The sequence below is a fragment of the Ambystoma mexicanum genome, chromosome 2q (assembly GCF_040938575.1).
Source record: "Ambystoma mexicanum isolate Mex_15411 chromosome 2q, UKY_AmexF1_1, whole genome shotgun sequence".
Lineage (NCBI taxonomy): Eukaryota > Metazoa > Chordata > Amphibia > Caudata > Ambystomatidae > Ambystoma > Ambystoma mexicanum.
Genome location: NC_090924.1, coordinates 285999713 through 286021131, shown reverse-complemented (window position 1 = coordinate 286021131; position 21419 = coordinate 285999713).

Below are 21419 nucleotides of genomic sequence, written 5' to 3'. Positions count from 1 at the left end.
ACTTCCTCGGGTACAGGGTTACGACACTATTTGGGTGGTGGTCGATTCCTTCTCAAAAATTGCACGCTTCATCCCCTGTAAGGGTATCCCCTCTGCTTCCGTCCTGGCCACCCTGTTCTTTGATATTGTCTTTTGTTTCTTTGGGTTGCCCTCTGTTCTTATCTCAGATCGGGGTTCTCAATTCACTTCTCGCTTCTGGCGCGCTCTGACCAGATTGATGGGTATTGATGTCCGGTTCTCTTCAGCCTACCACCCGGAGACGGATGGTCAGACTGAAAGGACGAATCAGACGATGGAGCAATATCTCCGCTGTTTGATCCTGCAACAGCAGTGTTCTTGGTTGCGTGCTCTCCGACACGCTGAATTTGCTTACAACAATGCGGTTCATGCATCCACTGGATTCTCCCCCTTCTATGTACTCTATGGCCAACATCCCCGCACGCTACCGGCCTCCACCAATCCGGCTGCTAGTGCCTGTCTTAGGGATCTGTCCTCTATCCACGCCCAGACAGCATTACATCTCCGTGAGGCCCAGTCATCCATGAAGGTCCAGGCTGATAAGAAGCGGCTATTGGCTCCGACTTTCTCGGTGGGTTCCCGGGTGTGGCTTTCTACCCGTCACTTGAGGTTAGTGGGTTGCAGGAAGCTGTTGCCCCGTTTTGTGGGTCCCTATGTGCTCTCCCGGGTTATCAACCCTGTCACGTACGGCCTGGTTCTCCCGGGATCTTGGAGGGTTCACCCTGTGTTTCATGTCTCCCTTCTCAAGCCGTGTCCGGCCCCTTCCCGCTTGCGCGCCTCTGCTGCCCCAGTGTCCTTGGCATCCCCAGACGGGTATGAGGTGTCCTCCATCCTGGGCTCCCGGGTCTGCAGGGGGCGCTTGCAATACCTGGTTGATTGGGTCGGTTATGGCCCGGAGGAGCGCTCTTGGGTTCCTGCTATTGATGTCCACGCTCCCCGGTTGGTGGCTCGCTTCCACCGGGATCACCCTTCCTGCCCACGGGGTTGTGGGCCCTTGGGGGGGGTTCTGTCACGATCCCTCATCATCTGGTCCCCAAGGCACTCCCCCATCCCCCGTCTCGCCCTTCCCTCTCTTCCCCCCTTCCCCGGGACTCACGTGGACTCTCACACGTCTTGCGATCGCACCCGCGCCTGGTCCGTAACAGGACGGCTGTCAAGTTACGGCCGTTCCTACATTGGCAATTGCCTTGGCGCCTAGGATCGCGAAGGGCTAGCCCTGAGCTTCCGCGTCGCGGGACTGTAAGGTCACGTGATGCTCTTACCCGATCACGTGACCCAGCCGTGCATCACGTGACCAGAAGCGCGAGTACTTAAACTCGGAAACCCGGGTACTCGTTGCTTCACAGCTGTGCTCTGCATTCTTTTTGGCGTTACGAACCTTGAATCACCTTTGGATCACTCACAGAATCGACCTGGCTTGCTTTACTGGACTCTTCTTGGATTTGCCCCTTTGGATTCGTTTGCACAGTGATACACGGCTCTCGACCACGGACTGTTATTGGACTGCCTCCTGGATCACCCTCTTGTACCTTGACTCTTTGGACTTCTTGCCTCACAGCTCCACAACTCCACAGCTCCTGCTAACAGGTGAACTACTGAGAATTACTCCTCTTGGGGTACCTCCGTCCACGTGGGTCCCGGACCTCTCCACTAGGTTCACTACCTCTTCCTTGACCCTGATTGGTAAGACCTTTCCGTTTTTCTTAAACACTGTGGTTACTGTTTCTTGCTTGGTACTTAATCCGCATTTTCTTGCAGCAGTGTGGGGTCCCAGAGGTTCGCGGTCCCGGACTTGAACATCTTCGCCTGTGGCCTCAACGGCTGCACAGAGAGTGGCTTTAAGTTCTCTCTGTGCGGCATTTGGGGACGGAGGCTTCTTCTGCCTACACGACACTCAAGTCTCAACAGTATGTCATTGAAATATTCCTGCAAGTTGAAGTAGACTGAGGACATCCTGAATGAGTCTTTTTAAGGAAGATATCCAGAGCCTACTTGCTGTAGTATTCTACTTCTTGTTGGAGAGGCATTCACATTTCATCTGGTGAAAGGACAACTATTTTCTATACATCAGGAACCCTGTTCATCGTCCTGAGATCAGCCAGCTGCTTCAAGAACTTATTGAGAAGATTAAGATATTACCAGAGTACTGCATGATGTTGCCCCATTAAAGATATGTTTTCTCTCCACAAATGTAATATGTGCAGCATCAATAGCCACTTCATCATGACAGATCACAAGAGACGTCCACGTTGTGCACAAAGTTCATGGTGCAAGTTTTCCTATATGTGTGTTATCTATATCTGCATTATATTCATAGTGGTATTGTTTTCAATTACAATATGCACTGCAATTTTTCTAGAGATGCATGAAGTAAAGATTCCTGTGTATCCTCCTGTGCACAAGAAGGGTACAAATGTGGCAACTACTAGACAGTCAAGCCTAAGGTTATTATCCTGACCTTAGAGATGCACACAAAAGCACCTGGTCCTGTGATAAATGAACCAAGGTTAGTTTCTAAAAAGAAAGCGCACATCGAGATTTTGCGAGACATTTTTATGCCTAAAGATTATGTGGAGAGGATGAAACTTCTAGAACTTTCTCCTACTCAATATGCCTAGTCCACTGACTAATTGTTTTATGATTGGTCCAGCAAGAAGAAACTATGCTGATGTACTTCTTAAAGGAAAAGTGAGATCCAAAGGAAATGCTAGAGAGAATGACCATGAGCTAAATGATTACCTGGACAGTACAGCACATTTGGGGAATAATCTTTGATATCAGCATATGAAAGAAGTGGGAAGGAGAACCTTGAAGGAGGAATGCCTTGTATGTGCACTCCTGCCTTATAGCATAGGAAAGTCTAAAATCTTGATAGCTATCGAAATAGACGCCCAGACAGCACATTGTCTGTTACACGTAGCACTCTGTAGAACAAGAGGCCAGTTCATGGGTCGAGATGCCTATCTCAAATGGGCAACTGAAAAGACAGATCCAGATGAAGATGATTATATACTAGATACAAAGACAAGAATTAAGGCACAGACGAAATACCTCGTGATCAGATATGGAAAATCTGGGGTGAAAGGAGCAGAAATCAGACGAGAAGCAAACAGAAAACTTGAGGTTTCAGGGAAATCGGCAGAAGAAAGTCATAAATGGAAGAACAGAGGCCAAATGCAGATTTGGGGATCAGTACTATCACCTGATGGATGGGAAGAAGGAGTGGTGATCTGCAGAGCCTGGGGTGGTCATTGCTCATTATCAACCAACCATTGACATAGTGCAGAATGGCTGCAAACCTCTATGGCCAAAACCTGTTAAACTATTGAGCTGGGTTGAAGACAGAGGAGGACCCTTACAGATAGTGCCTTTGGAAAGTTCAAAAGTGTGTTTCAGAAACAATGGCATAAGAAAAGTTTGAGAGAATCAGAAATGTAGGTGAATCTTTGATGTACCAGGAATTAAACTTGGAACCGCAGTGATCATGGATCACTACTGGGCTTGTGGATCCAGAGCATATATGAGGCTACCCAAAGATTGGGGAGGAATATGCACCTTGGTGAATGTTCATGTTCCTGCGTTGGTGATTCCTAAAAGTGACCTGAACATTCACAGTTTCCCGAAAGCAGATGCTCATCTGAGGAAGAAGAGATCTGTGTATCTGATTCATCGAATAAAGAGAGAGAATCATTTCTCTGCCAAGGCAATAGAAACTTTCATCTCTATTGCGTATGAACACAGACTGTTCAGCTAGACTTCATCAGTTTTCATGATCATTTTCATGCCGAGTACCCAGGTTTGAGCAAATACTTAATGGTTACAGATACCCAGATGGGAATTACTGCAGACAATCAATACAACCATAAAGGGATTCAATGCTATCAAGGAAGAACTGAGAGCCATAAGACTGATGACTCTTCAGAACAGATACGTCTTGCACATGATCACAGCTATGGATGGAGGTGTTTGTGCAAAAATTGGAGAATCATGTTGCACATTCATATCTTCTCACGATGACAAGAATGGCACCTTGACTGAGGCCATAGAAATGTTCATGAAGCTACACGTCCAGATGATAGATGAAAGAGAAGATATTACAAATGACAGCTCTTTTGGAACACTTTTTTCTTGGGTTCTACAATGGATGGCAGACATGTGCAAGTTCCTTGGAGCCCTGATGGTGTTAGTGTTGCTAGGATTCTGTCTGATCAAGATAATCACAAAATGCAAGAAGACAGCAAAGAAGCCATAAGGATGAAGATCATGATTGATGTTGAATCAGGATGGAAGGCCAGAGACTTAATAGATGATGAGATCAGAGACTTTGTGAAGGCCAGTATCCATGCACAAGAGGGAATGAAGTTTCTGTATCAAAAGAAACATAAGAAGTATGTGGGAAGATGGATCTATTGCAATTCAGGTGGACAGTGCACGCTCATGAATTGGAATAAAGTATGTGGGAAGATGGACCTATTGCAATTCAGGTGGACAGTGCACGCTCATGAATTGGAATAAAGATGAGCTTGTGAAATCAGCTGGATGCCTGAATGGAGTCTTAAAGATATGGGTCCCAAAGAAAGAAACCGTTCTTCAGAAAAGGATGTCTAGACATGAAGATTGAGGGGAGAGTGGATGATGAATCGCCCAGAGAGGGGAGGGTAGAGAAGGAGCTAAGTACCCTTACCTCAACCATCTCGCCCACAGCACCTGTATGTTGGATGCCAGAGTGTGAGACACGTGCAGTACCAGTGAAGATACCGATACCTAGGAGAATCTGGGAGGCAAGGTTCCCATTGAGGAAACCATACTTGCCTATGAGACAATATGATGGTTATCTGAATGAAATCCCGGAAGGAACAGGACAGTTGGATGACGGAGAAGAATGGTGATGTCACCACCACTGTCATACAGAGAAAAGTTGACATACAGAGAAGAGATGCAAGGATGAGCGAATACAGACATTTCTATAAGGCATCAAGAAAGTATCGAGATACATGACATCATGGGATCAAGATGAAGAAACTTATGCTACAGAAGTAATGAAGACATTAAGCTACTTCACACGTACACAAGAATAGAAATGCAAGCAGATGAAGTATTCTTAAAGGCTAGCTTTATTGTGAATAGATTGCGGCATGCGCCAACTTAAATATATATATGTTGTAGTCAGTAAAGGATGGATGTTCCCACTCTGTACGATAGCAGAGCTGAGCAAAAGAAGGAAGGCCACTTTTTTCCTTTTCTAAGTTTGACACAGTTAGAAAACACGTGAATTACAAGCAAAACTTAGAAAGGCGAGACTGGATGAGCCAAGGCTATATCAGACTGGAGTAAGCTGGCATTGGATACAAATCGTGTGAAAGAACAAAGCTCCTGTTCAGAAGGCATGGACAAAACCAAGAAGACATCAGAGATCTATTAAAGAATAGCATTTTAATACACTGAAAGCTCAATTTCATGGTCTTTAGTCACGTGGGGAGAAGAAGTTGGACCAGCATCATGGTCACACCTACGCATAAAGGCAGAGCGTGCCTTCACTTCCCTGAATTCCCCAGAGCAAAGAACATGTTCAAGGCCAAGTTCAAAGACTTAATTGACAGTGGATCACTGAGGTGGCGATGGTTGGATATGCTAATTGGTGGGAAGCCATGGTTAAGACTAGCTCATCTGCACCTGGACTTTCAGCCTGTGTGCTGCTAACGGAGGTTGGGAAGGCACTGACAGAGGTTAGAAAGTAAGCAATGATAGAGGACCGCATGATCAAGGGTCCTATAGTTGTGTAGCCAATTAGACGTCGTATTTTTAGTGATGTTCATAGTGACACATTATTAGGGAAGGGCTTAGTTGCCCCACCTGATTCTAAGAAGCAAATCACATTGTTCCACTGCCCTAAATGAGTATGGATCATATACCTAGATGATACTTGTAGAACCTATCACACTCACCATTAGGTTTTTGTAGTTTGCCACGTAGGATGAAGTTAGTGCAATGACGAATATGTACTATAAGAATGTAATCTTTTTATGAAATGCTTTGAGAAGTCTTGAGAGAGATCATGATGAGGGATGTATGTTGATGTCCGTTGTACTCCCTGTTTTAGATAACTGATATTAAAACAGTATCTTTTGCCAACTACCTGAGTTGTTTCTATTGTTGATGTCTGAGCGAACTCTAGATCCACCCTCCATATGTAAGGTATTGCTCACCCATCTTAAAGTGCTGGGAGGAACCCCCAGTTCAATTTTTTTCAGGGCTTGGTTAAAAAGATCACATATTCTTAAATCACTGTGTTAAACTCTAAATTTGTTATTGTTGCTTTTGTAGAATGTACCCTAACTGGGCCTGGATTTTAATGTGTCTGATGATGATAAATGTCTTGGTTTTATAATGTATTGTGTGGTGTGATGATGCTTTTATGGTTTGTATAGCCGAATAAAGCTATGTTTGAACACACATCAATTATATCCATTAAACAGAAACACTTTGTGATGTGCTGCTATGATATTTCACAAAGCAATTACTTATGTCATTGAAATTGAATATTTAGATTCAATGTAGTTTAAATTGCAACAATTATGGTAGATAATAATCCCATTCTCGCTTGTCTGATTTAGTGCTCTGACTTAAACTCGTTTAGCTGCCATTTTGTAGATCATGCTGTGAGATAAACACTTCCATTTTGTCATATCCCTTGTGGTGGCTTTTCCAACAGGGTCTCACTAGTGGGGGGAATTCTGATGATTTTCAATTGATTCAGTATATAGCTGTTTCATATGTTTAACGCCTAATAAATGATAATATACTGATATGGCCCTTGTTAAATATTGAATTAGAGCTGAATAAAATGTACTGAACATCTCCCAGTATACGTGCTGTGTTTCTGCTAAATCCATATATACTACTCAGCTCATAGTGCAAAACAAAAAAACCCATTTAATTTACATGTTGCTCAACTTCAATCCCATGAAGCGATATACCATTTTTTGCTGATGCTTATTATGGGTTGAAGTCCATACTAACTGAAATGAAATATCTTAATCTGTTAATGGAATAAACAAATTATTGACTACAGCAATTAGATGGTTGATGGGCTGCATTTCAAAGTACACGAGGCAAGAGGGAACAACAGATTAGTGGTGTGGAAGATGTGCAAAACGGTTCAACATTGTTTGCTATAGTAAAATCATTAATGAAAGATAATAACGACATTCAGTCATATTAGAAGAAATAACCTATGCTTGTATTGCATAGTGAAACATACCGAAGGCGATGACGTGCTTGTATTTGTTAGTTTTTTTGTTTTTTCTTGAGCTAATCTCTTTCGCCTACTTTCCGATTCTTACTTCAATACAAACACACACAAGAAAGTCAAAATTCAACTCTTACTAACCAAGGCTGTTGATATCTTTTCGCTGCAGGAACTTCATTTCACTTAATTGACTTATTATGCAAAATGTCAAATAATATAATTACTTTGTTGTTGATGGGGAGAAATGTTTTTATCTCACAAGTTGCTGCCAAACCTACACTGACCGGAGGCATTAATTAGGCATTAAAAGTCTTTTACTTTTACTTAACATTCCATCCAGCCCTATGGTGGGCTGGCTGGTTTCTTCCAACACTTACATAACTAAAACACACAAACTACACATTTAATAAAGCCTTTATTACCCTAGTGTCTGTGCCTTTCTTTTCTGTGTTCCCTCAGAGAGCCTGCATGTAGCCAACTAGTCGGGCCCATTTGGGCCATGGGCTAAATCTGCAACTCAGCACCCTATGCTCCAAATCAATAACCCTGTTATAAAGCTCAGCATGATCACCCTGATTGGTTTTAACCTGATCCATCCTGCATTTCAGAGAGTGAACATGTTGCTAAAGTAGTCCAGTTTCCCGATAGATCCTTATGAAAGACCACAATGTTTTATTTCAGCTCTTTCAGAAAGGCCTGATCAGATTGGATGGACAGAGTAGCAGCAGGTTGTGAGGCCCAGTGAGCCTGCAATGAAGGCAAGGCTGATGTGAGCTGGTGATCTGAGGTAGGCACTCCATATCATTTTAACATCAGGCTTTTGTTTCTACCATGATGGTACTATAGGTTTTGTCCAGATTGTGATGCTTTTTCTTTGCAGTTGACGGTACATTTGCTCCATCCCATCACTGGTTACCCTGCAAGCATAGTGTCAGAGATATTCAGATGGTGAGGGAGTGAACACCAGGCTGACATGTTGTTTGCCCCTGCTTGGATCGAAACCCCTCTGAGGCATCTCTCCATCATTCATTTGATCACACTATGGCAGGGGATAATGAAGCCAAGTATGACTTTTACACTAGATTGTAGCCAGAGGACAAAGTTTGGAATAGCAGAAGCGATCTGGTTTTCCTGAGTGTTGGAAACATTGGTTCTGCAGTATGATGAGCTATGTTATACTAAAAGAAAACTTCATTGGAGTAGATGCTAGAGTGCACAGCGAAAATGGTTGCCTAGTGTAATAGCCCCCGATGACCTCCCAAAACATCTGTTATATTATCCGTCCCTCTGCTACAAAGCAGTGAGTGTGCCAGAGGAACTGGCACCAACACGGGTAGGGCTCTGGGGAGGCAAAACTCTAGGGAAGCTGTAACACCCAATTGAGGTGAAAGCTCAATTGGAAGTGACCGAGGAGGAAGTGCAAGATGGCGCCTGGTCAGACCTAAGACAGTGCACCAGAAGCAACACAGTCATTGTGTGGACGTAGGAGGCAGACAACACGGCCTGGCACATCTTGGACAGGTAGGTGCAGAAATGTGACCATCCCTTTCCTGACCCTCTCTCCCATGTTCTCTGAGATTCGCGCTACAGAGCCAGAGGATTATCCTGCCCAGTGTTGTGAAGGGGTGTAGTTGGTGCAGCCAGTGGGGTGGCCTTTCCCCCTCCCCCTAAGTATAATATGAAGCTGGAGAGAATTGGCATGGTATAGGAGACCCCTTGAGTAGTTCTGGGAGCCAACCAGGGCATGGAGGAGAGCATGTGATGCCCTGAGAAACAGCGGGAGCTGGAATGGTGAAAGGCTCCAAGGATAGAGAGGTCCACTGGGGGATGCCGAGGGGCACTCAACACCTCCACAAGGGGAGTGAGAGGGAGGTTTGGGTGTCCCAGCACAACAACATAGCCTAACTTTGAGCAATCCGAGTCAGAGTGGGGGTCATGGACAGGAGGTTCCTCTCGCTAGGTGGACACTGAGACTTGCAGAGGGCACTTGAACATGTCTGAGCCTTTGTGACGTACAGGCTCTTGACCACTGGAGAGGGGGCACTATAGGAGGAAAGCAGGTTGCCCCACAAATCCGGGAGCGGGATAGGGAGAGGAAACCAACAGAGAGGGCAATCCAAGCGACAACTGAATCCTGACCAAAAGAGCCCTGGAAAGGCCCCAGCCTCATTAGTGGGTGGTGGAGTGGGTGAATGGGAACCAGTACAACAAGAGAAATGCCTGCTGCCATGGGAAAGGATAAACCCAGTAGAGCAACACAGTGCAAGATGGAGAGGTAGTTGACAGGCCATACAGATAAAATATGAACACAAGATCAACTTGCCAAACCCAGCCACACAGTGAAATGCCTCACCGATACAGAGGATGAAGAACCAACTATGGGGCAGGTGGTGAAAGACTTGAGATCGTGTCTAGAGGAAAAGATAGGCCAAGTGGGGTGGATGTCTCCCTGCTCCGAACAGATTTAAGAGCAATTTCAGAATGAGTAGGGGAAGCTGAGAAGAGGATAAGCCAGCTGGAGGACTCAGTGAAAACCCTGCACTCACAAGTACATGGACTACATGCCAAACCCACACCGTGGACGAGAGAGCAGAAGACGCAGAGGGTTAATCCTGAATGTCAAACATTAGAATTGTGGGTTTCCAAGAGCGGGTAGAGGTCCCTGCAATGGATGTATTCTTAAAACAATGGATCAAAGAGGAACTACGATTAAAAGGCTTAACTAACTTCTTCTAGACAGAAAAGGCACTGAAAGTCCCAGGAAGACGACCCCAACCAGGGGTATAGCCAAGCCCAGTGGTGGCAAGACTCTTTAATTACAGAGACACAGACATCATACTACAAGCTGCAACAACCAATGGTCCAATAAAGGTAGGCAATGCCAACATCATGATTTTCCTGGATGACACCTCCTAAGTGCAAGGGGCAAAGGGGTCCTTTGATAAAGTAATGAGCCAATTGCACAAAAATCACATCAAATATATGCTGATCTTCCTGGAGAATTTGAGACTGATAGTGGGAGAGAGTTCATGGATGTTCCAGGAACCTGGAGAGGTCTAGGACTGGTTGGAAAGTAAAGTTGTATTTATTTATGTTCTATTTATTGATACAGGGTGGAACAATGCTCTTTTGATCACAAAAGATCATCCAATAGATAAGATATCAGATTTGATGGGAAGCAGTGAGCTTCCTACAATGGGGTGTGATCAAGTGACACTTGTGGGGGGAGTAAGTGGGCCAGCCAAAAAAGACAATACTTGGGTAGACATACATAGATTAAAGACAACCAACATTAGACATTTTTAATTGCAGGTAGGTGGTACAGCCAGCTGTGTTAGGAATATGACCATGATGGACAAAGTGCTAGAGTGGAGGAAATAGAACACAAGGGACAGGGTAGCTGATGAAGTAAAACATTTAAATAGAAGGCAGATTAGAGGTAGGTAAAGAGGGTAACTGAGGTAGGCTTTTAGACTTTGGTTTTGGACAAATAATTTTGGTCTGTTTCCAGGGGGAAGAGAATTCCATGCAGGTGAAACAAGAAGAGAGAACGAGCTTAGGCGAGAGGAAGCACAGGTAGGATGAGGTGACACAAGGTTAGTCAAGGAGGCAGAATGGAGATTATGAGAAGGCTTGTAGAGTCTGATAGATGAGGCTAGACACAGTGGTGCCTTTGCTTGGATAGATTTGTGAAACAGGAGCAGATATTCTAATCTGGCCCTGTCTTGCATTGTCAGCCATTGAGCCAGGTGATGGTACGAGGAAATAGGTGTGCAATGAGGGAGTTCAAAGAGAGACTTGGTAGCAAAGTTAATGACAGAAAGCATAGAGCATGCTGGCACAGTAGTCCAGTTTAGAGAATACAAAAGTGGTTAAGAGATGCTTGGCAGTGCTCAAAGGAAGGCAATGTCCGATTTGCCTAATATTTAGTAGGTTGAAGCAAGCCGCTATTTCAGTTTTGGAGATGAAAGCAGAGAAGCTGTGAACAGGGTCATATATGACACCAATAGTTCTAGCTGACTAAGAGTAGCTGAGAGTGTCAGCTGTGAACGGGATACCCATGGAAAGAGACAACCGAGAGTATTAGGCAGGGAAGAATACTTCATCTGTTTTGGTAGAGTTTACCATCACAGTGTGCAAAGCCATCCAATATTGAATGGCAGAGAGACAATTTGAAATTCTGATAGAGAGATCAGAGGAGAGTTCAGGAAAAGAGAAGATTATTTGGGTGTTGTCCATGAAGAGTTGGTACAAGAATCCAAAGGAGTAGATTATTGACCCATATTGGTGTAGAGTGCAAAGATGAGATGACACACAGACCTGTGGAGCACCAACAGTTAGAGGAGTGAGTTGAGAGGCGCTGTTGCTCCCGGAGACAGAGAATAAGCAAGCTGCCAAGTAGGATTTAATCCAGGCAAGGGCTCAATTGGAAATCCCAAGAAGAAAGAGAGTATTAAGGAAATCAAAGTGATAGACAGTGTCAAAGGCAGTGGACAGGTCAAGGACAATTAGTATAGAGAATAAGATGGAGTGCTTATCTGAGCAGATGAATTTGGAGACATTCATGAGAGCAGTTTCCTTGGAGGGATAAGAGATGAAACCTGCTTGCAGGGGATCTTGAAAGTTATGGATGTCTAAGAAATTGGCAAAATGGTTTAACACAGACTTTCAAGCACAGAGTATTGTGGAAGGAGAGACACAGGGCAAAAGTTAACTGGTAAATTCGGGTCAGCCCCTTGCTTTTTTAGGAGAGGGATGACTGTGGCTGTTTTGAAAATGGATGGAAAGCAATCAGAGTCTAAGGACAGGTTGAAAAGTTCGGCAAGAGGAAAGGCCATGAAAGGGGCAATAAGCTTTACTAGCTAAGGCGCAAGAGGGTCTGATCAGGCAAAATAGTAATTAGCCTTCATCGGTGGAGCTAATACGTATTAATTATTAGTGTGACTAAAGGGTGGGATAGAAGCAGAGGATGATGGTAGATTGGGTGGAGTGTATAATGTAGGCTGAGGGAGTCTGAGGAAGTTCAGGAGAGAGTCTCTAATTTTGGAAATATTTGCTGTGACGTATTCAGCTAGGTCATTATCTGTGGGAGTGGAGTTAATAGTCAAAGGTTTAGAAGGAGTGAGGAGTGAGTTTAGGGAGCCCTGTAGCCAGTGAGGATGGTTGGAGTGAGAGTCAAGGAGGGTGCATTCGAAATCCATTTTCACTCTATCAACAGAGAGAGTTCAGTGCAGAAGGGTACAGTTTCAGGTCCTCCTGGATGCGGGTACACCTCCATCTGCGCAGCCAACACATGTTTGTGCAGAAAGAGCATATGAATGGGGTGACCCATGGTTGAGGATGTAGCGACTTAGGGGGGAAAAGTTAGCACTGGGAAGTAAGAGGAGAATGAGTCATATATTAGGGATTGAAAGCTGGAAATGGTAGTGTTAGTGAAAGATGGATGAGGTGTGAAGGAATAGAGTGAGAACTGTAGGTGCAAGACAAAGGGAGGAGTGGCAGAAGGTTTACATTTCCTTTTAGTAATAGGTGAGGCAAATGGTGAGGAGAGGTCCGAAGGTGGAAACGAGATAGTGATGGAAAAAGTGGAGTAATCAGATCAGGATTGTGTGCCAGTAGTATTACTGGCTGACAGAGAAGTAGAAAGAGTCACCCCTAGTAAATTAGGCATAGAGTGGAGATTGTGGTTGGAGGGGGAAGGTTAAAGTGACCTAAGAGAATGAGGTGATGTTTAGTGGAAAGAGACTCAAGGAGTTGCCCAAGTTCATTAAAGAATGGCCCAGTGGGACCAGGAGGGTGATAGATGGAGATGATGTGAACTGAGTGAGGCAGAGCAATAGTAGAGATGGTGAATTGAAAAGAGGTAGGAGAGTGTGAGGCATTGGAGATTTGTGAGACATCGAGGTGTAATAAAAATGCAAGTTCTGTGCGGTGAAAAGGTACGCACTTATCAATTAAACAAAATGCAGGGTCACAGGTAAGTATAACCAAACTTAGAAGTAGGCTGAAACGCTGTAAATAGGCCTTACAGCATGCTTTTGCATCAAACGTGTGTTATCTTTACTTTTGTTAATCTGCAATGAAGCTGTAGTGGCTGGTAACATATTGCAGGTCCCACAATCCCAGGCTGTTACGGTAAGAGGCAAACAATAATTTTTATTTCACAAGGTCATAGATTAAAGCCCTTGGGTCCCACCAACACACAATGAGTGCATAACCATTTCACGATTCATAATGATTTGCAAAAAACTATTTGTAAATGGTGTCAAAAGTACCACAGTGGGTTCAAATTGCCCCTTAGTACATTTTGCCTGGGAAGAAGGTTGAAGAGTTCTTAAAATGCAACATTTGTTTTGCAGTATGTCCGTGGTTCAAGGCTCTGGCAGTGTTATGGTAGAAAGCGTTTCTCATGAGAACGTAGATGAGATGACCGGACAGATAAATAAAGTTCCGCTGGTCATTTCAAATGTTTCAGAGAAATTTCATTACAATGTGGGAAATGGGGGTTGGATTGTGATGTCACAAATTCTAATTAAGTGCGGTGTGGGAAGGATTGTGAACCCAATTACAGAATGTAATGTATGTTTTTCTATAAGGGTATAATGTGTGAACACTAATCAGCTTGGAGTGGGGAGATTTTTTAATGTTGCAAAGTTACTAATGTTAATGAGCTTGATTGTTATAAAAGTTTTAGATTTAGGGAAGAATATTCTGATAATAAGGATTAAGGTGGGATAGTGATGTCCTATTGGATGAATGCACCACTTAATCACATGTGTAGGAAATTGCCTCAATGTCATGAAAAAAATAACAAAATACCATTTGGAGTGGGTACATCACACATTGGGGAAATGTTATAAATAATGGCCCGGAGAGGGAACGTTCAATAAAGATATTATCGACAGTATTTATTCAGAAGTATGGGGGTAGCATATCCCTCACCTAGATAGAATTGTAAATAATTGCATGTATCCCCTATATATGCTATATACCTGTATCCTCTTATATAGCTGTATCCCATATATACCCTATCCATCTTGTCACTTTATATTTGTATATCGGTATGTACGTCCCCACTGTCCTGCTTACGTGCCTGGTCTCAGGCACTTATTCTGTTAGTCACCAATTCACACCACTACACGTACTCTCTTCTATACACCATCACTCAACTACAACACAGCTATACCCCTGATAATTCGGCCTAGCTGTTCACATACAAACACGACCCCACGAACACCTGAGCATCCTAATAAAACACGGCTAGCTGAAGCACATTCCGGCTAGCACAGGCGTTCCTCAGCCTATCGCAGAGGTCATACCAATGATATGTAAGGCGCTATATGAATGCCCTGTTAGTTATATCTTGCATATACTCTTCTGCCTTTCTTCCCATTATTTGCACATCTATGTCTCCTCGATCCCCTGTCTTCCTGCTGTCCTCTTTCTCCCCCCATTATTTCTTATTTTATCTTTTTCTTAATTCGGTTTTTTGTTTATCTGTTTACACAAAATTTAAGTGTTATAAAATGTTTATCACTTTTAAGCTGTAAATATGTTGATGTTTTTGTAAAGGTCAGATTTGATCCAAACAAATAAAAATATATATATAAAATAAGGCGCTATATAAATGCCAAGTAACATAACATAACATAACCTGCTTGTCAGCTTCCTACAAAGGTGCAAAGCTCAAAAAGAGACAGGACATTTTAGGACTTTGGAAATTGTACAAAGAAAAGGAAATGTTAACGGAGAAGTGAAAGGAGGAGGAGGAGCAGGGAATTGCACCTCAACCTTCCTAAACAATAAACCAATTACTAAAACCAGCTGCCGGATATGCAAATCCTAAACGAGCGCCTCAAGATAAGGAGAGAACACATAAAAAGAAAGATGAGGGTGAATCCAAGGACCACCAGTAAGAATGAAAAGGGGAGGTCAGAAATATTTAATTGACATTAAAAAGAGCACCCAGCAGCAACTTGACTCTGTGTTCAGGGAAGCTGAGAACGCCATGGAAAGGGAGATAGAGAAAAAAGGAAAAGAACAAGGAAAGCCAGCTGATGAACAGGGGTGGACAGCAGAACGTATAAAAGGGTGCATACAATTTAGAATTGATAACTGGGGACAGCACTCGGACAATAGTGAAAAGGACACAATAGAAGGTGTGCACACTGCATCAGATTAGGAGAAAAGTGGAGACAGCGATCATGGGTGTGATGAATTAGTTATGTGCAATTTGACAGACATAAGTAGGGGAAGGAGACAACATGAGAGACAAGAGGAGGAAAGAGAGGATTCATTTGCAGATTGGGGAAATAGGCTACAGGGCAGGAAAACAAGAATAGTAGAGGCGAAGAGACTGCAACATGGTAATAAATGCAGAGCTCGCAGACAGATACCCCTTTTGCAGAAAGCAAGGGGTGAGGTTCACTACATATCATGGCAGACAATGGAAAGGAAAAATTTGTTTTACAGCCTACCTTCATTAATTGTGAGGGTGAGCAAATGGATTTATGTTTCCGAGAATGAAACTGCAGGGATTACATTGGCCATAGGAGATATAAATAGTTTATTGGGAGTGTTGGTTGGGGAGAGAAGTGACAAAATATGGCAACAGGCCGGATATGCTGGGGTAAAACTAAGTTAACATACATGATAGAGCACTCTTATTAACTACCGAGCACATGTTTGGAAGGCTCTAAGGGAGCTGTATTGAGATATGTCAGACATGGGTTCAGTATTGGCTCGTAAAATGAAGCCTGATGAGGACCCATGCGGAATACATATGGTCCATACAAGAAATGTGGACACAGGAAAATAAACAGTCTTGGGATGAAAAAATACCTTTGTTTTACCACATCTTAGTGAAGGGGCTCCACGCAGACTAGAGAAGAAAGTGGGAATTGAGGGAAAAGAGTGGCCTGACCTACATGCAACAATCATGCATTATTGCAAAAGAAAGCAGGAGAAGGATAAGTGCTCTCAGGGCCAGTTGTCGTTCCACATGCTCAGCAAGAGGGTAAGAGTGGCAAGGGTAGTGCATCCAGGAGGGTACACTCAAGTAGCACCCAATCAGCAATGGGGAACAGTGCAAATGCAGCAGCAACATGCATTTATAAACGTGCAGCAACAGCCAGTGGCTGTGCAGACAGGTGGGGTAAACAGTTACATGGGACCGTATTAAACAGGAAGAAGATATTACACATGAGAAAGGGGAATGGGATACAGAGGCAAGGCGCCACGATTTGGGGGACACTGTTTTGCAAGTGGACATTTTAGTCACTTTGCACGGACATACCCACTAATAGCACAAGCAGGGCAACAACACCAACCTTATACACAGGCACCTCAACAAATACTACAGCAACTACAGATACAGCCCACACAACCATCGGGTATATCCACCCAGGGCCAATTGCAAATGCAGGGTGGGGAGATGGCAGGAACCCCATGTACAGTAAGCATGCTCCAGGCACCAGTACAGACACAAGTACAAGAAGGGGTAACATTGCTGGGTCAGAACAATGTGCCCCAATACACCGAAGTGACAGTGGTGGGCGGTAATCCACTTACATCATCTACCAATACATTTTCCCAATAGGGGTGCAAGTGTGTCCTGTCCTAGCAGTAACTGAGGACTCAGAGGAGGAACCGGAGGTAACAGTTCAGATAGGACAGAGGGGAATTTGCTTTTCTTATAGATACTAGAGTAACTAACATAAGTTTGGACACACAAGGCCTTTCGGGACAATTTTGAAAGTTCCTCTGACAAAAGATTTACCATTGACAATAGGGACACAGAATATTGTAGCATCATTATTGTATTCAAAGGATACTGCCATCAACATTCTTGGAAGGCACGCCACAATTTCATTTTCAAAGAAAGGTATGTATCCAGATAGAGTGGCAGTATTGATTTGGGCATACGATGCACACAGCACAATGAGAGGGATACCAACACATGTGGAGGTGTTTTTGTATGGGGTCCATATGCTGATGGGATGGTTACCAGGAATTGAAGGATGGGTGTTTCGGCTGTCCAACAAATTGTTGTTCAGGCCACTGTGTCCTTCCTCTCTTGGTTCAGGCACACACACACTGCTTTACCTAGAGGAAGTAGGTGTACGGAAGGAAATGATCATATTGGTAGCCACTGATAGAGACAACATGGAATGGCATTTATTAATATGTATTGAGCCCACACTGACATTAAAAGGGGTAAGTGACACAGAGTTATTTGCAACAAAATACAATGAAGAAGGAAAGGTAGTGTTTGAATTAAGCACACCTTGTCCAGTACGCATAAAAGAAAGGGCAGTTCCGCAAATAATTCAGATAACAAAATAGGATATTTGCAGGAAGATTTGGAAAAAGTGCCAAAAAGCTTATGGACAATGGGACCCCATGATGTAGGGATACTAAAAGGGGCCGGGGCATTAAACATCAAATTAAAAGAAAGAACACTGTTGCCGCAAATAAAGCAGTAACCTCTTTCTCAAGAAGCAGATGAAGGGATTTATGAAACACTGCATGCCTCCTTATGGCAGCAAGGCATAATACAGAAGAGCAGATTACCTTGCAACACTACTATCTATCAAATCAAGAAAGCAAAGGAAGGAACATGGTGTTTTATATAGAATTTACAGCCTCTTAATAATATCATTGAGGCAGAGTATCCATTGGTTCCAAAACCTGCAACGATTTTTTGCAGCATTCCAACAGAGCACACTATTTCACTGTGGTAGACTTGAAGAATACATTTTTCTCCATCACACTACATCCAGACTCCAGGTATCTCACTGCTTTTATGTTTAGCAGGACCAGGTTCGAACATATTAGAATGACCCCAGGGTACTGTAAGGGACCTAGCATCTTTCACACAGTTATACAAAGGGATTTGAGCAATGTACAGGTTGAAAGCACAGTCATACAGTGTGTTGATGACTTATTGGTATGCAGCTCAAAAGAAGAAGAATGTAGAAAGGACACAGTGACACTATTGACTTTGCTAGCTGAAAAATTATACAAAGTGGACAAAGACAAATTGCAGTACTGTCAGAAATAAGTGGTGTACTTGAGTCAGATTGTGTCAGCAGATGGGAGAAAAGTAATACCAGAAAGAGTAGAGGCCATAAATAAAACTGTATGACCAAAAACAGTGAAAGAGATGCAGCAGTTTTTGGGCCTATGCAACTACTGCAAGGCATAGGTTTTTGAATACTCCACTTACACCAAACCACTGTTGCAAGCATTAAAAGAAGCCCAAAAGCACAAAACAAACATAAAATGGACAGCTGAAATGGGTGTGAGCTTTGAGGAACTAAAACACGAGTTCGCACGTGCACCAGTACTGGCTACACCTAATTACAAAGAGAAGTTTCACCTGTTTTCCCATTCAGATGGAAAAGTTTTGACGGCTGTGCTGACACAGAAGATGGGACAGGGACACAAACCTCTTGCATATTGCAGTGGATACCTAGATTCAGTGATGCAGGGACATTTCCTGTGTGAGCAGGTACTTGTTGGTGCTGCATTTGCCAATTGAGAAGGTTTCCACAATAACAATGGGGTAGCCCATAATTTTATACGTGGAGCATGCATTTTTCGCAATACTGGAAAAAATAAAATCAACATACACAACTCCGAGATCTTCAGGGTATGAGGTAATACGGCCACACCTAGAAATAGAAGTGGTGAGATGCAGGACTATACATCCAGAAGAATTAATTGCAGAAAAAATAGAGGAGGGAGATTACATAGATGACTGCATAGCATGCATAGCCAGGAGAGAAGGTAACTGTCAAGAATGGCACTCTGTCAAGAGTGGCAAAGGGTACCCAGCTAGGTTTTGGGTGGCTGTGCTGAAGTAAGGTAGCAGATAAGCACACACAGCAGGAAGTTCAACAAGAAAGAAGAGTAGGAAACTGTAGCTGTGAGCCAAAAGGGGCAAAAGATACAAAGGTACAAACAAACTGGATTCCCTCTTGGGGTGTATGCTGAAATGGGAAAGAGTGTTCCACGAACCTTAGGAAACTCCAGCCTTCTGCACAGATTGCTATAACAGAGGCCCACCCTGTATGCTCATGGCTGGGAACAACAGCAGTGGGTGTCTGTAACACTGAAAACAGGACAAGGGAAGGGGCAGAGGTTGCCTGCCGGAAACCAACAGGCAAGCTCTGTACAAAGGGATTACATAAGACACATGAGAAGACAAGAACAGGTATATCCAGCGAAAAGGAAGTCAATGAGCAATCTAGCAGAAGGAAATGAAGGAAAGGCAGTTAGACTGAAGTAGATAACCTAAGGTGGAGTACAGAGGACTCAAGGAAGAGAACAAGGGAGCAGCAGTCAGGAAAACAGAGGGGCTGCAAAGTAGGAAGCAGGTCTGCAGTCAAGAGTGGCACTAGGTGCAGGCAAACTGTAGTGGACTGCGGAAGACTGTAGTAGGCTGCAAGGCAGGGAGTCCTGAAGAACAGGACAGAGAGAGATTAGTAGTAGGCGACAGACAGAGTGCCCAAAAGAATAGGGCCGTGAGGTTGGGAGCCCAGAGGAGCAGGGCCGTAGGTAGCTAAGTGTAAAACAGGCTGTAAGGCAGAGGAGTGTAGCAAGCCGCAAGGCAGGGAGCCCACTTGACAAGGGCTGTAGGCAGCAGAGGGAGACAGGCTGCAAGGAAGGAGCCCAGAGGACACGGGCTGTAGGCAGCGGAGGGAGCAGGCTGCAAGGAAGGAGCCCAGAGGACAAGGGCTGTAGGCAGCGAAGAGGTGCAGGCTGCAAGGTAGGGAGCCCAGAGGACAAGGGCTTGGAGACAGCAGAGTGTTGCAAGCTGCAAAGTAGGGAGCCCAGAGGACAAGGGCTGTAGGTAGCCGGAGTGAGGCAGGCTGTAGGCAGGGAGCCCAGAGGACAAGGACTGTAGGCAGCTAGAGTGAGGCAGAGTGCAGGGCAGGGAGCCCAGAGGACAAGGACTGTAGGCAGCCGGAGTGAGGCAGGCTGCAGGGCAGGGAGCCCAGAGGACAAGGACTGTAGGCAGCCGGAGTGAGGCAGGCTGCAGGGCTGGGAGCCCAGAGGACAAGGACTGTAGGCAGCCGGAGTGAGGCAGGCTGCAGGGCTGGGAGCCCAGAGGACAATGGCTGTAGGTACAAGGCAGCGGAGCAAGATCGGCTGCAAGGCACTGAGCCCGGAAAGGGCACTGGATCAAAACAGGATAATGCAGCAACAGGAACAGCATACAATGTAGCAGGTCAAGGCAAACAGGAGCGGGGAGATCTCAAGATGCAAGACACTGTGCACCTGCAGGCAGCTGCTTATATACAGTCCTGCCCTGTTCTGAGGCAAGCTAATTGACAGCACCTGTAGCAGCACACCTGAAGACAATCTGCCTCCTCCCTCTCTGGTCCTGAGCAGGTGGAAGCAGCACTGGCTGCTAGGGCTTCTGGGGATTGTGGTCCCAATAACGATGAATGAGAATAGCCAGGAATTGAGGACTGCAGCCAGGTGCATTATGGTAAATGTAGTTAATTGAATAAAATAAGAAAGAACCAAAGTTGAGCAAATGAAAATAAAAGACCAACGAGTGAAAAGGAGATGTTCAAGGAGTATTAGGAGGATAAATGAGTACCAAGTAGTCCATGATGGTTGCCAATGCGTGCGCCAGCGGCACGGGATGACAGTAACCCTCTGGTTAAGGAACAGGTGATTGAAGGGGAGGACATGATTTTCATTGACAGAAGCTCCAGTATTGATCAGACCATAGGACAGAGACATTCAGATTTCCGCAGTGGTGGGGCACATATATGGAGTACACAAAGGAGAGGAGTTGATAGTGTGTGCAGGGAACATTGCTGCAACAGGAACGCCCCTTCTGGCACTTGCATTTTGACTATATTGATATAAAAGAGAGCTGTACCTCTTACTGGTACCTGCTTGTAGTGGTGTGTCCATTCTCACATTGGCTTGAGGCCGGTGACTGTGCCCATAATGACTCCCACTCTGCGGCCAAATCTCTTGTGTGGGACGTGTTCCCAAAGTAGGGGATTCCAGATGACATTTGTTCTGACAATGGCGAGCAATTTTCTAATGATTTAATTAAGGAAATAACACCCCTGGAGAAAAAGCATAAACTATGCACGGTTTACCATCCACAAGCCAACGGTTTGGC